Genomic DNA, 19,855 nt, shown 5'->3' on the forward strand with positions numbered 1-19,855 from the left:
TAGTTTAAAAGCCTGGGTTTCTGAAATAAAGACTACTACACGCTTCTGCTACCAAGAAAATCACCCTTTATTAGAAAGCAACACAGACTCAACTAGCATTCAGATAAGGCAACATGAATACAAAAGACTTACTTGTAACTCCTGGGAAGGAAGAAGTGGGTGTTTGTATAAGCAGTAAAATAGTTTTCTCCACTTTCTGAGTATACTGTTTTTATTTTAATAACACACATTTTCTCACACTTTTTTATATTCTACACTGTGATTTATAGTACTTGAAATATAAAAAAGGATCTGATTCTATTAAAGTCAGAGAAGGCCTTGGTTATTTTTTAAATGAATACAGGATAAAAGAAAATGTGTAATTTACAGCCTGGTCCTGCCTTTATCTAAATGATTATTAGAGGTTCTGGCTGGTACAATGAAATATCACCAGTCTATATCATTATCTTATCTTGATTGCAGAACGTTGTGGAGCAGATGGAGAAAACTTAGTATGGCTGAACCTCTGTCCAGAAATAAGATGTGTACACCGAAGAGCAGCAGCCCCAAACCAGTTCTGCTTCATTAGGCAACTGAAGGAAACCTAGAAAAAATTGCAGTCAGAACTACCACATTTACAAAAGTTCCTTAGAATATATAGATGTTAGAGGCAGGCAGATATTAGGCTTCCCAGAAGTTATGAAACAAGTCCAGGCAATGTTTGTTTATCTCCCAAGACAAAGTCTTTGTCTGTTACCAGAGAAAAGGCAGATTCTGGACCTTTCCTGGCCTTCCTTCACCACCCTAACTCTCCCAAGGCCGATCAGTTCCCGGGGCTTCAGTTTTATTAGAACATTTGTCTGGGACAGCAACGTGCTGAATGTTTTGAGAAGCAGAACCGAAAAGAGAAAGGAAACAAAAGTGCAACAACTGTGCTATGCACAGAGGCGATACCCACACCTGCTGGGGAACTGGGCTTCGCGAGGGATGCAGTCCGCTCCCACCGAGAGCTAGCAAAGTCCTTCCAGTCACTGTGACAACAGTGGCAAACTTCCATCCAAGAGCAGTGCAAGACTCTCAAAATCTAATTTTGATTCATTATGATAACTAACACACATCTATAAAGGCTCAAAATGTAAAATTTGGTTCCATGTTTTGACTTTTATTCCTAAAACTTATGTTGACCAGGTCCACGGCTTTTTATTTGAGTCATTTTTATTTTTTTTAAACCTTCAGAATGTTTGCTCTAGCAGTTGTATTGATTATATCTGGTCCATAAGGAACACTTAGTGTCAAAGGGCATTACAGAAAATGTGCGATCTTTCTGAATTTGAGACAGCTGCTTGATGTATAACATCGCAGTTTAAAGCTCCTGCTGAATTTTTAAACCATTTGGAAAATAAATCAGAGACTTCAGTGGGACTTCTCTGATTTACACCAGCTGGGAATTTGACCCTGAGTGTTTTAGAACGGGCTAATTGCCAATCAATAGGAAAAACTTTCAGTCGGTATGTGAAAAATAGCATTCAACTGCCAGTTCAGTCCCTGGCTTTTCTGGTGGAATTTTTGCAAGGAAAATTGTCTCAATGTTTTTAGTGGTGGCCCAGGTAGCAGTGACAGGTTCTGCTCAAAGCAGCCGCTATGGCCTCACATGCTTTTGGGGCAAGGGAGGGAAGGAGGTGAAAGGGGGAGAAATGGGAATACAGCCACAAGGAACTTGTGTGCCGGGATCATTCCTCTCAGCAGGTGGGTAGGGAAAGGCAAAGGATTGATTATCAACACAGAGCCAAAGGAAGGAGCCCGGGTGACTGTGACAAACTGATATCCCACACACATCATCCTGGGAGCTGCTGTGAGTCGAAACAGGTCTAACAGTGTGCCTAAAAGTAGCACCAGCTGCCTGGTGCTAACCAGATTCCTAAACAAGTGCGGGAAGAAGGGCAGTGCCAGTGAAGGACGATCTGTGTAGGGTGTTGAGGCATTGGTACTCAGTGTGCGGACCAAGTATACAGCAAATAAACAGCAAAAGTCAAATACCCAACCTCAACAAGTGCTCAGCACAAGTCTGGCCACCATCTGCCCCCACTGGGGGCCCACAGTGTCCCCCAAGTACGGGCTCCTACTGGAGGAGCTGACAACCATCGTTTGGGTAACAGCCTCAAAAGCATTTATAGAATTTGCTGTAAATGGTTATAGCTTTTGCCCAGGGGCTGGAGCCGATCTCAGCACCAAGCCGTAGAATTCAGCTTTTTTCTTGCTTCTGCTGTCTATAGTCATAACAATTTATCTTGCTGACTTGATAGATTAGGCCTATGATTGCATGGTATTTTGGATAAAGCAGAATGTTCAAGGCCAAACAGAAGACCTCAAATAATCTTAGGCCTGGTTTTCCACTTTTCCCCAACGTCCGTGTATCTGAGGCTGCTGATGAGCTGCTCTCATCAGACACCCCAAAACTGATATAGTAACCCAGTAATATCATTCTTTTCATCTGTTCTTCCTAGTATTTTTTTTTAGTCATGTGGAGGATGGGTGGAAAAGGCTGTTTGAAAGATGGCATCTCCCCATCTTGGATTCCTACGTCTCGGCAGCTTGGCTTGTGCAGCAGGTCTCCTGTTCTTGGCTGGGTCTGGAGCAGCAGGCACACAAATGGCCCAGGTGGAATTATCTATTTTTAAACTGTTTTCTGCATCAGCAGAAACTGGAAACTGATCTGTCACTCCAAAAGAGCATCAAATCTCTCTCACACCCACTCCCACACTGCGCTCACATCCCATTTCCCTGAAGTTAAAGCTTTACTCAGAGAAATCAGCTCCAGGTGGATGAGTTTCCTAGAATGTGCATCATTAGTTACTGCTGGCATAACATGGTGAAGATGGAGAGTGTTACACAAGCAAGTAATAATGCTACTAATATGTGCTATTATTAAGGCTATTAAAATACTAACTGGCATTGCAGAAAATTTGATGTCATTAAATACGTATTAGGGCTTTATAATGAACTATCATTGTGACTGGTCCTGTGCAATCTTGGCAGAGAGAGTTTTAGAGTAACGTGTTCACTTCACAGCTTTGTAGTGCTGGGACTGTAGTCTGTGGTGGGATCTGAAGCCAGGGCAGCACGGGCAGTGGCGACCATCACTGTGGAGCCAGGTCTCGGGTGCAGCCCTGCAAGCAGGCTGGGCGCTCCGGGGCTGCCTGTGCCCCGGTCCGTGACACTGCCACACTCCGTGTGCTGGTGAGCCCCTGGGCAGGGAGAGGAATGGCCATGACACGCACCCAAGCTGTGTCCAGATGGAGTGTCTGGCCAGTGCAAAGCTTTGGAGGAAAGGGGAAGGTGAGGGTGAGATGCAACGTCCGGGGCCCCATCTGCTCTGCAGTGGGGTGAAGAGCTGACATAGTTCTTCTCAAGTCAGTGCAGTTATGGCAGCGTACGTCTGTTGAACTCCAGATTCTATCTGTTCTCAGCAAAGGCAGCTAAACGTGAGGAATGGTACCAGAAATGGCCTATGGACTATCTCTGCTAGGCACCTTCATTCATTAAAAAAAAAAAAGAAATTAAAAAAAAATCACAGACAGATATGCATAAAAAGAACTAAAACCATGAATTGCAATCAGCAGGGGTTTTCCAAGAGTTTGCCAAGTGAAGCTCTGAGAAGCTTATCTCTCTCAACTGGTTTAGCTAAACTACATCATATCCTTTCTTGAATGTTTTTTAACTGGTAAAAGTAGCTTTAATTCACCCTGCCCCCCTTTAATCCTGAAGTGACTTGAAGCAACTTGAGCCCTTTACTTTTAAATAAAAGTGCCACGTGAGGGTTTTAATATCATCAGTCCCCCTCACTTCAAATGCACACCTTTAACTAGTCCACAGCATCATTCCCAGCTTTCCCCATCCGCCTGCTCCCAGTTCCAGCTGCTGAATAGAAAAGTCCTACATTACTGACTCCTGAGCCTGTGGAGGCAAGCCTCAAAAGACAGTCCTCAGGCTCAAGATCTAGAAAGCAAGGAGGAGCTCAACTAAAAAGCACCTCCAAAATCTCTGGAAAGTGAGGAGCTCTGGTGACCTGCCTCCCTGTCACAGGCTGTGCACAGGCCAGCGCTGCTCTCGTACAGCCCGGTCTGCAGCGGTGGGAACAAAACCTCCCCGGGCACACAGCTTCGGGGGGATGGCACCCCTGGGAGAAGAGCTGTGAACCTCCCTTGTGGTGCCTGGTTAATGTTTATTTCGTTCACAGCATTAAAACCTGAGAAGTGTTCTGTCTACTTGCTGAAAATGTTCTTGCATATACAGAATTTTACATAAAGGAACTACAGTCTATGAAAAGATATTTCTTTATTTTGCCACCAAACCAATGAAATAGAAATCTCCTTTAGCTGTAGCAGACTAATTTTGTTTACATGGTTTTCCTACTTCCTAAATATAATGCAGTACCTGAATTTTACATTAAAATCTTTACATTTTTATGTTCTGTCCTGTGTCGGGATAGGTTAATGAGTAATACCCAGAATTTTATCATGTTATCTGAGGAGTGACTTGATCTCTCTGACCAGATCAATCAAATTCTTTTCATCAAGCTTCAAGGCAAGTGTTAATGGGGAAAAATGTAAAATTTACGTTTTAGAAATTTTCTGTCCTTTCAAATAAAATTTGCTGTTTCCCCAAGAGGTTCTTCGAAGAAAACTTGCTCATTAAAATATTAATTGGAAACGGAAAGAAAAGGATCATGAACAGTCACATGTCTATTGAAACCTGCCTAGAGGAATGTGATTACCTAGTTTCTCAAATAGACTTTGTAGCGCTGATCAATTCATTGCATTGAAAAACATGGCACGGTAACCTTTCTAATCTTCTCTTTGCTGAGCGGAAGATTTGATGGTGGAGAAATGAACAAATATAGTGAGAGTTATGACTTTTTCATATCATCTCCTGGGAAAGCATCACTTCCAGCGATTGAAAATAGAAGTGATATGACCATTCCTTATTCCAAACTTCACTATTGAGTACACATTTTTACACAATGCAATCCAAATCTTTTTCTAGGATGATTCACGAGATAGGAAACAACAAAGATGCTTTTCAACTGGGTTTGCCACGGTAACTCTACGTCCCATTGCTGGCTTCCAGGGCTCTGCTTTCCGAATGGTTCCGAGTCCCTTGCGGTGCCATGGTGCCGTGAGCTGCTGAAGCAGCACAGCAACGGGGTCAACAAACCAAACTCCTCTGTGGGATTAGCCTGGACACACAAGGAGAGGGAATCAGAAATGCAGCCCATTTATGTTGGCAGAGGTGGGCACCCGTTTGCTTCGCTCCCGCTCCTGAGGAGCAGGATTCGTACAGCTCCTTGGCAGCTCTGCCCTGCTTCTGCTGGACGGAGTTTCAGAGTAATCAGAAAAGAACATTTCTGGGTCTGCGGCAGCACACTGGCATATGGGCTGGGCTTTCATCAATGTGCTAGGGCTGCCCAAGCATCCCCATAGCCTGCCTTACCTAGCATTGCTTGCCAGGGAGTTATGTCTTGCTTGACTAAGGAGGCCTGGTGCCTAGTTCAAGAGGAGTTCAGTAAAAAGTACAAACACACTCACCTCAAGTCTCCATCTGTCTGCCACACTTCTGACTCGTGCCGACATTTCAGGAGCTTGCAGCTGTTCCAGAGGTCAGTTTTCATTCTTTTTACATCTCTAATCAAGGACTTGAGGTTTTCACAAAGCACCGAGTGCTTCCGTCTGCATACCAAGAGCCTTCACCCCTCTTGATTTCGGACGCTGGGAGGAGGTTGGGATCGCTTTGTTTACCGTGCCAAAGAGTACATGCTGTAACAAGTGAACGTGGGCATAAGTGGTGAGCCACAAACTTCACTCCGTGCCACTTAGGGAAGGACTGGAAGAACTGGATTTCTGCCAGCCCGTATAAAGGTAAGGTAGCCTGGGAACAGGCAGTTCTGGTAGCTGTCTCCTGCAGAGCCTTGTAAGCAGCAGATCTCATCAGAACCAGGTAAAAAAACTCTGCATGAATTTGCTTATTTTGGTTTAAGCCTGCTACTGTTTGTGCTGGGTCATTCCTAAGCTAAGGGTGGGATTCAGGTATATCCCACCTGGCCTCCAGCCACTCTCCCAGAGGGACATGGGACTCCTGTACATCCTGTGTCATACCTGCTAACCCCATGCAGATACCTTGGAAAGAACAGGGCAGTCATAATGTACTGCATATAGACAAGTGAATCATCACCAAGTGGTTTTACGACTGTTTGCACTGGGGTTTTGGGGGTTTTAGTCTGCATAAATTTGTGTTTAGAAAATAAATGTCTGTGTCCTAATGCACGGGGACACTCACAAAGGTGTTTTGTTTTGCTATGCTTACTAATAGATGTGCACTGGTAGCAACCACAGCTAAGATGCTTACATCTAGCATGCAGGTATTACCAAACTCCTAAAAAAACTCTGCTCAGGTATTTCCTGGCGCTTTAGACTGCTACCTCCCTTCAGCACATCAGGCTTTCCTAGTAATGTCTCATCACCACCTGACCCCTCTTGCTGCCCGGCTACTTGGAGGCCTATTTCACGCTTGCGACTTGGTGGGATTCTCTGGAAGTCTCATCTGTCTGACTGCCAGAGGGTGATCTGCTAAGTGTCCTTAGAGCATATCTGCTGGACATCTGAGGGAAAGCCAGCTAGTACTGATAAATCCCAACTCTACCTCATTTTATTCAACAGGCTAGTATTGTAGGAAACGTACTTGAAAGACCTCTTTGCCGATCTTCTTTGGGAGCAGAGACTTAAACCTAGGCCTGCTGCACTTCTAACTAAGCTTGGTGAATCCTCTAGATAGTGATGCAAAAAAAAGAAGTACTTTTGCTGAAGCATTGCAGTGGTGGGAAAAATAGCGAGCTTTTGTTCTTTGTACACATAACATGATTATTTGCTCAGAACAGAAAGCCAAAGGTGCGTGTGTCAGGGTTGTGAGGGTGCTCTAGGAGGAATGGGAAGCCAAGGGTAACATCAGCATGAGCCATGCCCTCAGCAAAAGTTGCAGTTCCATGGGGGCTGGACATGGCAGAGCCAGTTGCTGGTAATAGGGCCCACTGACAGCCCCAGATGTGGCAAGTGATGAGCCAGGTCCAAGGGCTGTCCAGAGAGACCAGTCAGGAACAGCAGGAGATGAGGCTGGAGATGAGACAACAACATGGACCCAAGGGATACACCCAGGAGACAGGGCCAGAGACAGGCACCCCTGCAGTGTCTCTGGGACAAGGATCGAGACCACCAGGCTGAGCTGAAATGGGGCTTCTGGGCCACGGGTTGGGTTGGAGAAGGTCCCAGGGGAGGCTGTGCAGGGCCAGAAAGGCCATCAGTGCCTTCAGGGCTGTGACAGAGAAGTGTTCGAACCCCTTTTGCTGAACAATCACCAAGACATGGAAGATAAGGGCTCCAGGCGTGAGATGAGCCATATCCATGAGAAGCTTTGGATACTTGGACGTAGATACCTCTCCTAACATCTTGGTGCAGCAGCAAGAAGGCTCAAGTTCCCTAAACTCCCAGCAATGTTCCCTGTCTGGGTGTTTATTTTGAGCAAGGCAGGGCAAGAGAGGCTTTTTTGAAGCCTACAAATAACACGTATAAAAGCAGATCCTTCCCTGTAAGGTGAGGGCTCTGCGGGCTGTGGATGAAGTGCTGGATTAAGACCTCTTGGAACTTTGCTGGCTTCTGTCCTTAACATGTGTTGTGGCCATACAAAGGTCTATGATTGTTTTGCACCATCAAAAACTTTCTTAATTCATCATATTAATGAAATCTGCTGTGGAAATACTAGCACCGATTACTCCTAATATGATTTCTCTTTCTGACCGGAATTTACATATTTATTAAAGCATTGTCTGCCTCATTTAACCTTAGGATTGGATAGAGAGAGGTCAGGAATGTAGAGAAATAGAAATAAAATGAAAATGAAAACAGATTTGAGGGAACCTCCTTTACTAACAAGCTAAATTAAGCAAAAGAGTAGCTCCATCACACAGATTCTCTGTTGACAAGCTTGGAAACGCCTCCAAATCACTTAGCATCTAAAAGCCATGAAATTCCATTTGTTTATGCACAGTCCCCTCACTTTCAGCTCATTTTAGTGCAAAGATACTAATATTGTAAATAGCCAGAAAAAAAAAGAAAAAAAAATCAAGGGCTTTATGCACAGACATAGCGAGCAACTTAAAATATATATTGCTTCCTTTGGGAAAAAAACAGCTGAACTACGTGAGGAGTATCTACTAAAAGATGTTCTGGAGGATACTGAGCATCCTTTCACAAATATATTGCTCAATCTGTCAAATTTATTTACACATACACAGACAGGCCTGCTATAAACATTACCACATTGGTTACTGCTCTTAACAGCGTTAGTGTTGATAACAAGACTGTGCGTTTGACTTTTATCGTGTACATTAATTCCCACTAGTCTGGCATTGCATGCATTAAAATATCTATTTAACAGACCGTAAGTAGGGGATACAACACCAAAAATAAGTCTCGGAATTGACACATCCTCAAGATGTTGTCTTCCTACTAAACGAATGACAACAGTAATGGTGGCGAGATTTCAAAAAGCCGTGCTCTCAGAGGTCTCTCAGAGAGACACAGTTAGGGAAGGAACGCGGTGCTGGCAGGTAGACAAACTCCCTCGGCACAAAATGGTAGAGCCTGTTAATCTTTGCCAGCTCATTGTGTTTGTACACGCTAATGGCAATAAAGAAAGTGCTGTCACTTGGAAGTATTTATATCAAGGTCCTACAATCATCTTTTATGCAGCTAAGCAATGTACGAAATAGAATAGTTTTTTTGGCTGTTATAACAGCACCTGGTTTTGATGTAAGAAAACAGCTTTCAGCCCGAGCAGGGCCCGCACTGTCCCTGCTTTTCAACACATCGGGGTGGCACAAGTTATGATAAATCTGTTTTTACCATTAGTTCAACTTGTAAGCAGCGTAAAGCAGCCCAGAAGACAAATCAACAAAACAAGATTTTAGAAATGGGAATGCAAGGCTGGTGTTCTGGTTTTTTTTGATTTTTTTTTTTTTTAATTAAATCATAAATAAAATGCCGCCTGTCAAAATATACCTCCTTCTATTCCTATTCCTAGGGAGACGAGTAGAAAAACAAGCGCAGCAGGTAGGGTAGAAATGCAGGCAATGGGTTAGGAATTCAATTGCTTTTCCCCCAGATTAATGCCCTGAAGGGAAAGGCTCTGGCCAAGGCACGACCCCAGCTCACAGCACCCACCAGCTGCGGGGGAGCCACCGGAGGAGGAGCTGATCCTGCTCCCGCTAAGGTGAGGTGCTGGTGCCCTGGGACAGGCGTGACCCCCAGAGCCAGGGCAGCACCAGGGCTCCTGAAAGAATCCCCCAGGTAACAGATGAGGCTTGGGGGGGAAAAGAAAAGATTTGGAACAGCCGTGAGAGATCTTAATTTTCACGATCATACTCCAGCAGTTATGTCCTCTTATTTCCAAGGGATTCAGATAATGCAACCCAGATGCTTCGCTGGCTATCACTTTAAAGACTCCAAAGTTTTTTTCTCAGTCAGGAAATGAAACAATCCTTTTATAGCTGTTTCATTTCAACAAATGATTTTGCCTTCACTTTTTAACTTATAAATACATACAAAATCAAAATGAAAATGAAAAGTAATTTAAAATGGCAAATTTTTTTTCCAGTGTATTTTTATGTTGTTGCAACTTTCTCTCCCCTTTTTGCTGAAATTTTATGTTGGAGAAGACGTAAACAATTTAATACAACTCAGAAATATGTTTTAATTAAAGTAGTGCCCCTTTCAAAGCAAAACAGCTTTTCTAGCAGCTCTACCTCCTGCACTTTAAATACTAAAATCAAACTACTCTTTAAAACATTTGCTCGATGCAGTCTGCAGAATGCTGCATATCGTTTGGTCATTTCCACCCGTGCAGAGGGTCTTTAACATCTCAAAGCTGGAGATGTTTAGAATGCAAATAAACGTGAAATGGGGATATTTTTTCTAACATTTACACTGCCGACTCTATTATCTGTGCTTAAGACTGTATTTTACCAACCAGCTCCAACCCATTTAAATAGAATTCAGGCTTTGAAATCCTTTAAATGCTTAAGTGGTTCTGCAGGCCTAAACCTTACTCCCTCTTGTTTCATTTATATTGAGATCGGTAATTCAGGGATTACAGGACCAAAAATAGGAATGAGAAATACCACCCAAATTCGAGTGAGAACTGGGGCCAGAGAAGCGGGTTCAGTAACAGTCACCTGCACTTTTCAGTGATCCTTGCCCAAAGCCTAAAGAAAACTAAGTTTGAACTCTTAGGAAAAAAAAAAACAAACGAGAGTTTCCTTTCAGCCCGTCACAGCCCATGCTCCTTGCATTAATTTCATTTTTTTAAACTGGAAATAGAAATAGCAAAAAATGCCACAAGATATCCTACTCTGATGATCCTACCAAAATCAAGAACAGAGGAATTACAGGAAATTGCATTATAAAACCTCACCTATGAAAGCTGCCTAGTTCAGGAAACAGAAGAGTTTCAGTTACAGCTGAACAGCTTTTTGCAAGCTGAACAAGGCTTCTGAATATTCAGGTCTCTGAATTTCCTCTTACTTATGAAAACATTGTTTTTAATATTTATACTTATGTGTATAGACAGCAGGTTTTATACTTTAACCAGCAATTTAGGCAACATAGGAAGTCTAGCACGTAAAAAGGTCACAAAACCAGACACTGAGTTGACTGGCTTTGGGCAGAATTGAAGGTTCTTCCCTTTGGGGCTTGAATGCTGTTAGCTTTCCACACTGCAAACAGCAAATACCTCAAAAACCTTCTCCTTTAAGGGTCACAAACCAGCTGTTCCTTCCTACCACATATAAGCTCCAACACCCAACAAAACATCCCTATCCCCTGCTACTCTTGCATTCGCTACTGCTTCACCAAATCTATTCTTCTTCTCCCTCAATTTTCTGCTTTCCTTCTGCAAGAATTCTCTCTATCCCCTATCAAGAGGTTATATCCAGCCGAGTTCAGTGACAGACATTCACCCACCGGCAAACATAGCTGCTTCTGAAATTCTGCTTGGCTGAAATACATCCCTGTGAGGTGAGCAGGATAATAAGGTTTTCTTTCTCGTAGCGAAACCTTTGTGTGAGTCTATTCCCCATCGTCCTGCAGGACTGAGCTAGTTAAGAATACCAACAACAGCCACAATAGCTAATGGGCTTGCAATCTGATTTGCATAATGAAAAATCTGTATTAATGTTAACTAATTAACTTGGAAAAATGACATTTGGAAAAAAATATATATATTCTTCCCTTTGGAAAATATTAAAATACGTGGAAAGTTCATGTGATCACTTTATTGTCAAAAAGGCTGAGTATCAGGCTAAAGGTGTGGGGCGGAAATTAATATTGTATTATGAAATATGGTGATCCAAAAGAAAAATGTAGGTCAAACATTAGGAAACTTTGAAAATGAATCCAGCAATACTGTGAATTCTTTGTGCAGAAATCTTCAAACTGTTAACGTCCGTACAGACGTGGCAGAGACACGGTTATCAACTCCGCAGGGAATGCAGCTTGCCCAGGACTGCAGGCTGCTAGGGCCAGATTTATAACGATGGAGACAGCACAAGAGTGAGGACTGGGGACGGGACAACTGGATGAAGACCTTGCACCGGACATGTGCCAGCCACTCAGTACCTCTGTTTGAGGGATTTTACACACCAATGCCCCTTCGCTTCCTTCCGTAAATGTAAATCCCACACTCTTCACCAGTGGAGTCATAGTTGCTATTACTCTTGCAATCGTCCGTAAGGACAAAGATGGGATAAAGAGAAAATTAGAGGAGGAGTGGAAGCGGAAAGGAGGTGTTCAAGAAGGTTTGGAGTGGTTCCCTTCAAAATATCTTATACTTTCGACCCTGAAGGGGCAGGAAAGAGCAGGGATTTTGTCTGATGGTCACGGGTCCTGGGTAGCCTCCTCATTGTGGTAAAGAACCTTCAAAGAGCATCCTGTCCCCCCACCCGGGGGCAGCCGGCCAACGTGGACTATGAAAGACGCTTGAATGTTTGTGGCTTTGGGCGTTTTGCTGCTTGAGACATCTCATCTTTTACTGACCTAAATTCACGATTTTGCAGTCGCTTCAGGGCATTCACAGAAGGCTGCCTTCATTTTGAAGACGAAGATGTTTTAAATGTCAAACACCCCTGTTATTATTTGCATGCCAATTTACATCCTATCAGTCATTTACATTCTAGCAATCAAAACGATAAGGTCAGAATTCAGCAAAAGGTCAAAAGTCAGCATTTGCTGCCTGAAAAGAATGTGCCGCTGAAAAATATTCGACCAGCTCCAAGCTGAGGTCAGGTAGAAGGACTGACAGGTATCACACGTCCTTTCCTCAGGCATGAGCCGTGAAGCTTTCAAAACTACAGTGAAGTTGTTCCACACTGCCTTCCTGTGGCTCCTGGAAACACTGTCACCCCGAGTCTCGCCAGAAAAAAATGCATCACTGCGAGAGCAGTTGTTCCCGTGAACCATTTACAAAGGAATCCTCTCCCTCACCCCATGGCAATTTCACAGCCCTATTCCACTAAATTCTTTACATTCTGAATTTTCAGAGCCTGGACCTGCTCATAGTACAGTCAATGACAAAAAGTAAGTTATTTTGATGGCACAGGATCAGATCCTTAAGCAAGGCATTTTATTAGTTTTTTTTCAGACCTGGTAATTAATACAGTAAATAAATATATTGACCTCCTTAGTCAATATACATTTATTCTCTTTCCTTTGTTCCTTTCTATTAGCAACCTACAATTTTTTACCATTTAGTGAAAAAACATTTTTACCTTTTTTACCCTCCCAATCCTATTTCTGAATTGCTCCTTAATTCTCCTGCATAAAGCCAAGTTCCATTCCTTTCTCCTCTTTATTAAGAAAATTTGTGGTATAAGAGGGTGCTGGTTCTTTTCAACCTATACTTCCATTCTGCAGTATTTTAGTTTTACCTTGCGTGAACAAACTCAGAGTTATTCACAAATAAATGCAAGAAAAGATCTATCTCTGCTTGATTTTCCCTCAGAGACAAGAAGAGCCACTGAATAAGTAAATTGCATTCGCCGGGAACCAGAGTACATTTTCTTAGTAGCAGTTCTTAGGGAATTAGTTGTATTAAATCGCTGAAGTTTCACAGGCCAGTGGGCATAGGGCAAACTTCGCGGTAGCAATCAGAGGAGGAAAAATCTTTCTCCCTCAAGGAAAGATAGATAGTTGGAGAAAAATAATAAAAAGCACGTGCTCACTGGAAGAGCTGTATCCAGGAAAAGAAATGCTGACAGAGAATAACAAATACCAGTGGCTGACAAACTGGTGGCTTCCTCTAACTGCAAAAAAAAAAATACCAATCAAATTTTGTATAATGGTGGGAAATCATGAAGCAGTACCCCTGCGTTTGCAATATTGCACAGTGATCTGAGCAGGGCCCTACCTCAAAAATAGGTTAAGCATTATAAGCAATTTAGGGAAAGAGAACATGAACAGGAACTGAAGACACCACCATACACATTAAAAAAAAAAAGATAAGAATGGCTGATTACACAGTGGTAAAAGAGGACAAAATCATAGGCTATAATGAAAATCGCTATAGATACAAGGAAAAGGGGGATCTCTCTTGTGTGATGTCAAAGGTTATAAATAAAAACAGTGGACTAAACCTAGGAAAGGAGAGAAAGTCTGGTGAATATTATGGCAAAATGAAAGTTGTAAGATTATTTTGTCCTATGGGAAGTATTTGAAAAGAAAATGCGAACTGTTAAAGAACAGACCAGGTGACCTATTAAGCTTTATCTCACTCGTAAGACTCTGACAGCTACATTCAGAGAATGAAATGCCATTAACTTCAATCATTGGTACTTTCAGGAAAACAAGTTAATCTGGCACCTTGTTCTGTATAAGAAAAATAGAAAACATTTTATTTGGTATGCAAATTGTCCATGTCTGAATTATTTTGGATGAGAACTAGAAGAACCGAAGCATTTTAGGCCATCACAACTCGTTCTGCCGTTTTCTAATCCCTGCGGTGCAATGCAGAGACATTCACTTGTGCTGTAGCGCCACGATTGGCAAAAAGATGCCAGGTTGTTTCCTTCGGTCCATCTGAATTCTCTCATCCTCCCTTTGCAGAACTGCTGAGGGGAATGATGCTCATTGTCAAACACACTTCCATGTGCTGGGACGAAGTTAATTAGACAGGATTTAGGCTGGTTTAGACCTGCTGAGGATCCAGCGCGTGACAACGCTTGCTATGTTGGGAAACGAATGACGAGCATTACCCTGCTAACACATGATGTAACCATTAACTCAAGGGCAGTCACAGAGAAAGCTATAAAGGAGGCAAAATCAGTAGAGCATAGACACTATTTGCTAAGTGCCAGCTGTTAATCCAGGGTAGCGAGTTAATTTTTAAACGGAAGAATTTGCCATAAGTGAGTTGTGCATGTTCCCACAGCTCCCAGACGGATTGCACCTTGCTGGGATATGGAACCCAGTCCGGGAGCAACGGCGAGGATGATAATGGTAATATCCCAGTCTGAGAGCAATGGCAAGGATGGTGCAAACAATTTTTCGTCCTAAGCTTGTCTGCTGTCATTACCTATTTTGCTACATTTTCTGACTCCTGCTTCCAGATGGCAATTTATAGCTTAGCTGAATAAAAAAAAAAAAGAAGGGTAATTTTTCTCCCTGTTTCGCAGATATATTCTTTTGTGGTGATACACAACATATATCACAGCAAGTGTATATTGTGTTTTCAAGTGCTGCTGACACGGGACGGGCAGTACACGAGGGTGATTTTTCCCAGGCGCATTTTTACCTATGGCGCAGAGAACTGCCAGAAGAAATGCCAGCTCCTTTCTTCCTCCTCCTCCTTTATGACTGCCTGATATAACACATTCATGTGCCATGGCCACGATCGTGGGGAAGGGCAGCCACCCCGTATAGATCAGGATGGCATCTGCTGCTGGGTTTCTACTGGGCAATTCCTTTGCTTTGGTTTGGTTTAGAATCTGTTTTTGAAAGTAAATTCATTTAAGAGGCCAGTTCCTTTGCTTGCAAAGTATTTCAGCCCCATCTTTGGGTGATCAAACTATTTCACAAACCAATTTTGAGCTGTTTCCTTTGGTTTATGTTACGGGGAGATGAACGAGTGCTTGGCGATGGCACTAATGAAGCCCTCAGGATTCGTTAGCATTCCTGATTTTCTAAAACTGGATTTCTAGCCAGTAACTAATTAAACCAAAGGGTTCGTACATGTGCACGCTTGTAGTGGTGTCTGCATTTGTTTTCTTCGAGTCACTCACTATTGAACCTGGCCCAGTTGCTGCTCAGGCCCTGTTGATGGCCACGCTGATGTCCTATATTTGTTCTTTATAAAAATAACTTGTACAGTATATTTATATACTGCACCAATTTGATAATAATTGTTTATATAGTGTGCATCTTTAGAGCTAACTTGGTACAGGCAATGCTTTGATTAAACTGTCTAATGCTGTGTGGTCTTTGGAAAAATTATCATTATCCATGTTTTCATTTAAATTTTTGTCTTTTTCCTCATTTTAAGTAGGTAACTATTAGAATTTATGTAATTTTATTAAAAATTAGGCTAAAGATCAGGTATTCAGTTATGCAGTATCTTGGAGAAAATCTAGATGAGCCTCTAAACCAGACAGTTGCTGCCCCAGTGGGTGCCATCATGCCTTCAGCCTGTGCGCTGACTCTCAAATTGAGTAATTTTGTACGATGATGTTCACATTGTCCTTTATCCCATCCTGAGCAGCGCAATATAGTGCAGAAAGTGCTTCCATCTCCTAGGGAGAGAAATTGCTTCTCATTTTCTGTGTGAATAACTGACTATTTAGGTCTTGAATTCATCTACATACCTTACCTTTCATGCACTAATTAGAGGCCTGCTCTCGTTAGGTACCATCTGCAGGCGATGGAGAGAGACAGGCACTTCTGCAGGGCGATTCCTCACCCCTCCCCCACCGTTCAGGATTTGAGATGAACTTGAGAGGCTCCTGCAGATCAAGTCTTTGAGGACTGCATTCCTACAGCAGGCACCTCAGCAAAACGCCGGAAGTTACCTGGGTAAACTGCACTGTAGCATTCAATTCTTACCATTTTAACCCTTTAGGTGTTAGGTCTGTGTGCAGCTATATATCCATGATTTACTCAGTCATTACAGCGAGAAGGTATCTCCTGGCAAGGATAACTCTACTAGATCGATGTTCTACATAGATGGTATGAGTCATGCTCTAGGGGCTTCTGTCTTTTTCTGTCAATGATAAAGAGCACCTGGAATAACTAACTTGGAGCAGCGAACTAACTTTTAGGTGGCTGAGAGAAATCCCATCCTAAGTGATACAGGAAAGTATCAATTTGGCACCTCCATAGTCATCTTTCAGCTTATCCAATAGGATAAAATAGGCAGCGGGATGCAAGCTTCCCTGTAATGTTCAGTGAGTGTCATTCAAGGTTATTAGGCTCTGATTTGCCTGAAGAGTGGCAAAATAGCTCAGTCTTCATTACTCAATTACTTTCAGCTGTACTGCAAATTTTATGACAGGGAGCTGGCCATTCACAATGCCAATTTAACGTCCTGCAGCAGGTAGCTAAGATACCGACTAGATAGCCTGGAACTGAACTTTCAACTTAGTTGCGATGCCATGACAGAGGAAAAAAAAATAGCTGCAGATACTTTGAATCCATTAAGAGAAGGGATGAAGAAAGGACCAGTGGTATGTAACTGTGGGGTAAAGACTATCGGTTTCAGGAAGATTTTAATGTTCTCAAGTCTTGACCGTGTATTTTTGGTAACAACGCCTGCTGCAATGAATTCTTAGTGGTTTTTATATCTTATGTTTATAGCGTCTAAAGTCCTTTAAGAGCCCTAATAATTCTGTAACCATGTTGCATGCAAGAGTAAACAACTGGCTGCTACGCTGAAAAATTACTTACAAGGCTACGTAAACCAGCCTTGGACAAGTTCTTAGTATTGGCCTGTGTGGTCTTGGATGAGTTCTGCAGTGCAGAAGTAAGATCAAGTGTGTTTAAAAGTTTTAGTGTGTTTAAAAACTATTACCATGTTTTTCTGATAATCTTTAAAGAAATGCCTTTCATTCCTTCAGTCCTACTATGCCGTGTTTCCTAGACTTCTATTGGTTTCCATGTTCTGCTGCAGAAGGTATTCTACTCAGTTGATTTCTTCTACCTCAGTATAAATTTTTGCACCTGCCTCTACTGAGTTGAACCCAGCTTTTTCCTGGTCATTCCTTCCATATGACAATTTATTTTTTTTATTTTTTTTTTGCATCCTAGGCTAGACCTGTAGGCCACCTGTGTTATAGGCCATGCGAAGCAAAAAATAAACACTTGTCTGAAAACACAGGTAGGCCTCTAAGAGGATTTTGAAGAGGCCGTGCATGCTGAGCTGGCACATAGTTTTAGTGCACATCAACACACACGCATATGAATATATAGTGCTATTGCTATACGCCTCCAGCAAACAAGAGCTATCAACTGGGCAACTGAGTATTCCCATTTAGGGAGTTTTTGATATCTTTTTTTATACCAGTGTACTTTTCCTGATAATTTTTCTGTATTTTCTTGGCAACAAATTACTTCAGCATAATCTTTCTGCTCCTATCTATCCAGTACGGAAATATTTACAAGCAAGAAGAAGCTGTTTGTTTTAGGCCAAAGGAAAGCTATAAATTAGTAATCACGTAATTAAAATGAGTGGCGTGTTTTGGATTCACAATAATTACTCTGGCCCAAAGAAGCTGACATAGACTGAGTCTACAGAAATTGAACCAGTAGCTCCGGACAAGTTCTGATAAAACAGCTCTGTCTCTGCTATGGATAGGTGCTACATGCTTTAGCACCAACCACGTAAATGCTTCCTCCCGTGCAAAGCTGCAGCAGGTATTTAAGGCAGGATCAGAGCAAGGTATATATTAAATACATCTAAATCTACCTCTGAGATATCCAGCATCAGGTTATACATAATGATGTGTTATAAAGCTGTTTGAAGTAGCACAGAAGAGACGTTTTACTAATTATGGTTATCAAAAATGATCGTGTATCCTGTGATAATTGGAAGGGATTGACTTTGCAAATCGATTTTGAAAATTCATTATTATTTCTGTAATCTTTCCTTGAAAAATTAGTATGATAAAAGCCCAGTTCAAGGAATAGGAGATTCTAACTATTGTCTAATCCATTATTAAGTTCCTCTTTTATCTGGAAGCACGTGAATTCAGAAGTACTATGACAGGAGAGGGGATGCTACTTAACATTTTTGCATTGCTGATCCAATACAGTGAAATTCCTACATTTGTAGGATTTCCCCAGCTTGCAAGATCTTTCCCCTGTTTCAGTAAACTGATCGTTTCCTTTATGTTCACAGAAACATCTGCCCTGGATGATTTACTCCAAAGTTGTTCAACAGAGAAGCAAGAAAATAGCAAAAAACCCCTACCGTCTAAAACAATCCTACACACAGTTTTTAATCTCTGTCTCGCTTTCACGTTCTGTTTCTCTCATAGTGATCTAATTATAGGTGGTTCTGTTAGCAAGTTCAAATACCTGCAGTTGGGGCCTGAAAGACAGAATTGGAAATAAATTCACTCTGTTTTATACAGGTATTCCAGAAGTTCATATATCATTTTTATATAGACAGTTTCCGTGTAGAGTCAAGCATAGAAGAAACCGTAATGGTTCCCAAATGACTAGTTGAAGAGCATAAAAAATACCCTCCAGAAATTCTATTTCTATATTGCAAAGAATTAAACTGTTGAAAATCAAACATAGTCTAGACGCAAAATTCTCCTGGAAATTGCCATTTCCCAAAGCTATTCCTCCAGGGCCTAAAAATATTGCGTAATGCCATGTTGACGTGTAGTGTAATTTTTAAAACACGCAACAACATTTTAAGACTATGTAAGATAAATACCCCACGAACACCGACACGGCTGCCCAGAATCACCATTTCACTTGCCGTGGGTCTTTCTGAATTTGTTTTGGCACTGGTCTTTATGACTCCAAGCAGTTCTTTTTATGTCTTTAATATGTAGATTGCTAGCCTGGGAAGACACTTACCTTTTCTCTACTGCTTTGCAATCCAAATGAACTGCTACCTCGGCAGCTTTCAGAAGTCATTTAAATTCGTTTCACAAGCAGGTGAATGAGTTTGGAGGCAGTTTCTAATGCAGATTGTCTTTAAGGCCACATTCCAGCTGTGTTAGGTGTGGAAAGTCACTGGTATGGGAGCTAGCTGGGAAGCAACCTCCTATCCCAGCCCTTGTGAAAAGCCTTGATTTTTTTTTTGTTTTTAATTCAAATTCAGGTAGTCATCTTCACATAGAACGTTTATGACCTACTTTAATTAGCACTTTTCTCAGCAGGCTCAGTAAAGTGGACTCTATTTTTTTGAGGGTAACACACAGGTAGATCTGCTTCTTCAGCGTTCTAATAAAGTGAGATTCCCATTTATTTAATTAATTCATTGTTTCAAAGTTATTTTACAAGTGCATAAAGACTTTGTCAAACTGGATTTACGATTATTTGTTTTATTGTTCTTAATGAGGAAATTACAAGGAAAATTCCCTGTGTTTGATTCCTCTGTCACCCTGGGAGAAACAAATCGGGTAAAGTTTGTGCAAGATGGACAGACCATTTTTAGATATATCTAGTTAGAAATACTTATTAATCTATTTCTGACTTCTGCAGAATTGATACATAAGCCAGCAACAGGTAAAGAAATAAAGAAAAAAATAATTAAAAGGGAGTCCTCTGGAGCT

The 19,855-nt window shown here is 41.9% G+C and overlaps 1 protein-coding gene across 2 annotated transcripts in view; it reads left to right on the top strand.

Moving 5' to 3' along the window:
- The first annotated feature begins 5,826 nt into the window (after window positions 1–5,826).
- The window catches only part of LOC134510244 (hyaluronidase PH-20-like), a 40,169-nt gene continuing 26,140 nt past the window's right edge, over window positions 5,827–19,855 (top strand). Inside the window, exon 1 of one of the 2 annotated variants that reach the window (XM_063323302.1) lies at window positions 5,827–5,894. The gene's annotated coding sequence lies outside the window, so the exon portion shown is untranslated. Of the gene's footprint in view, window positions 5,895–5,930; window positions 5,974–19,855 lie in introns of those variants that run through there. The other variant, XM_063323301.1, reaches the window with a different exon arrangement.

This window comes from Chroicocephalus ridibundus, chromosome 1 (genome assembly GCF_963924245.1).
Source record: "Chroicocephalus ridibundus chromosome 1, bChrRid1.1, whole genome shotgun sequence".
Lineage (NCBI taxonomy): Eukaryota > Metazoa > Chordata > Aves > Charadriiformes > Laridae > Chroicocephalus > Chroicocephalus ridibundus.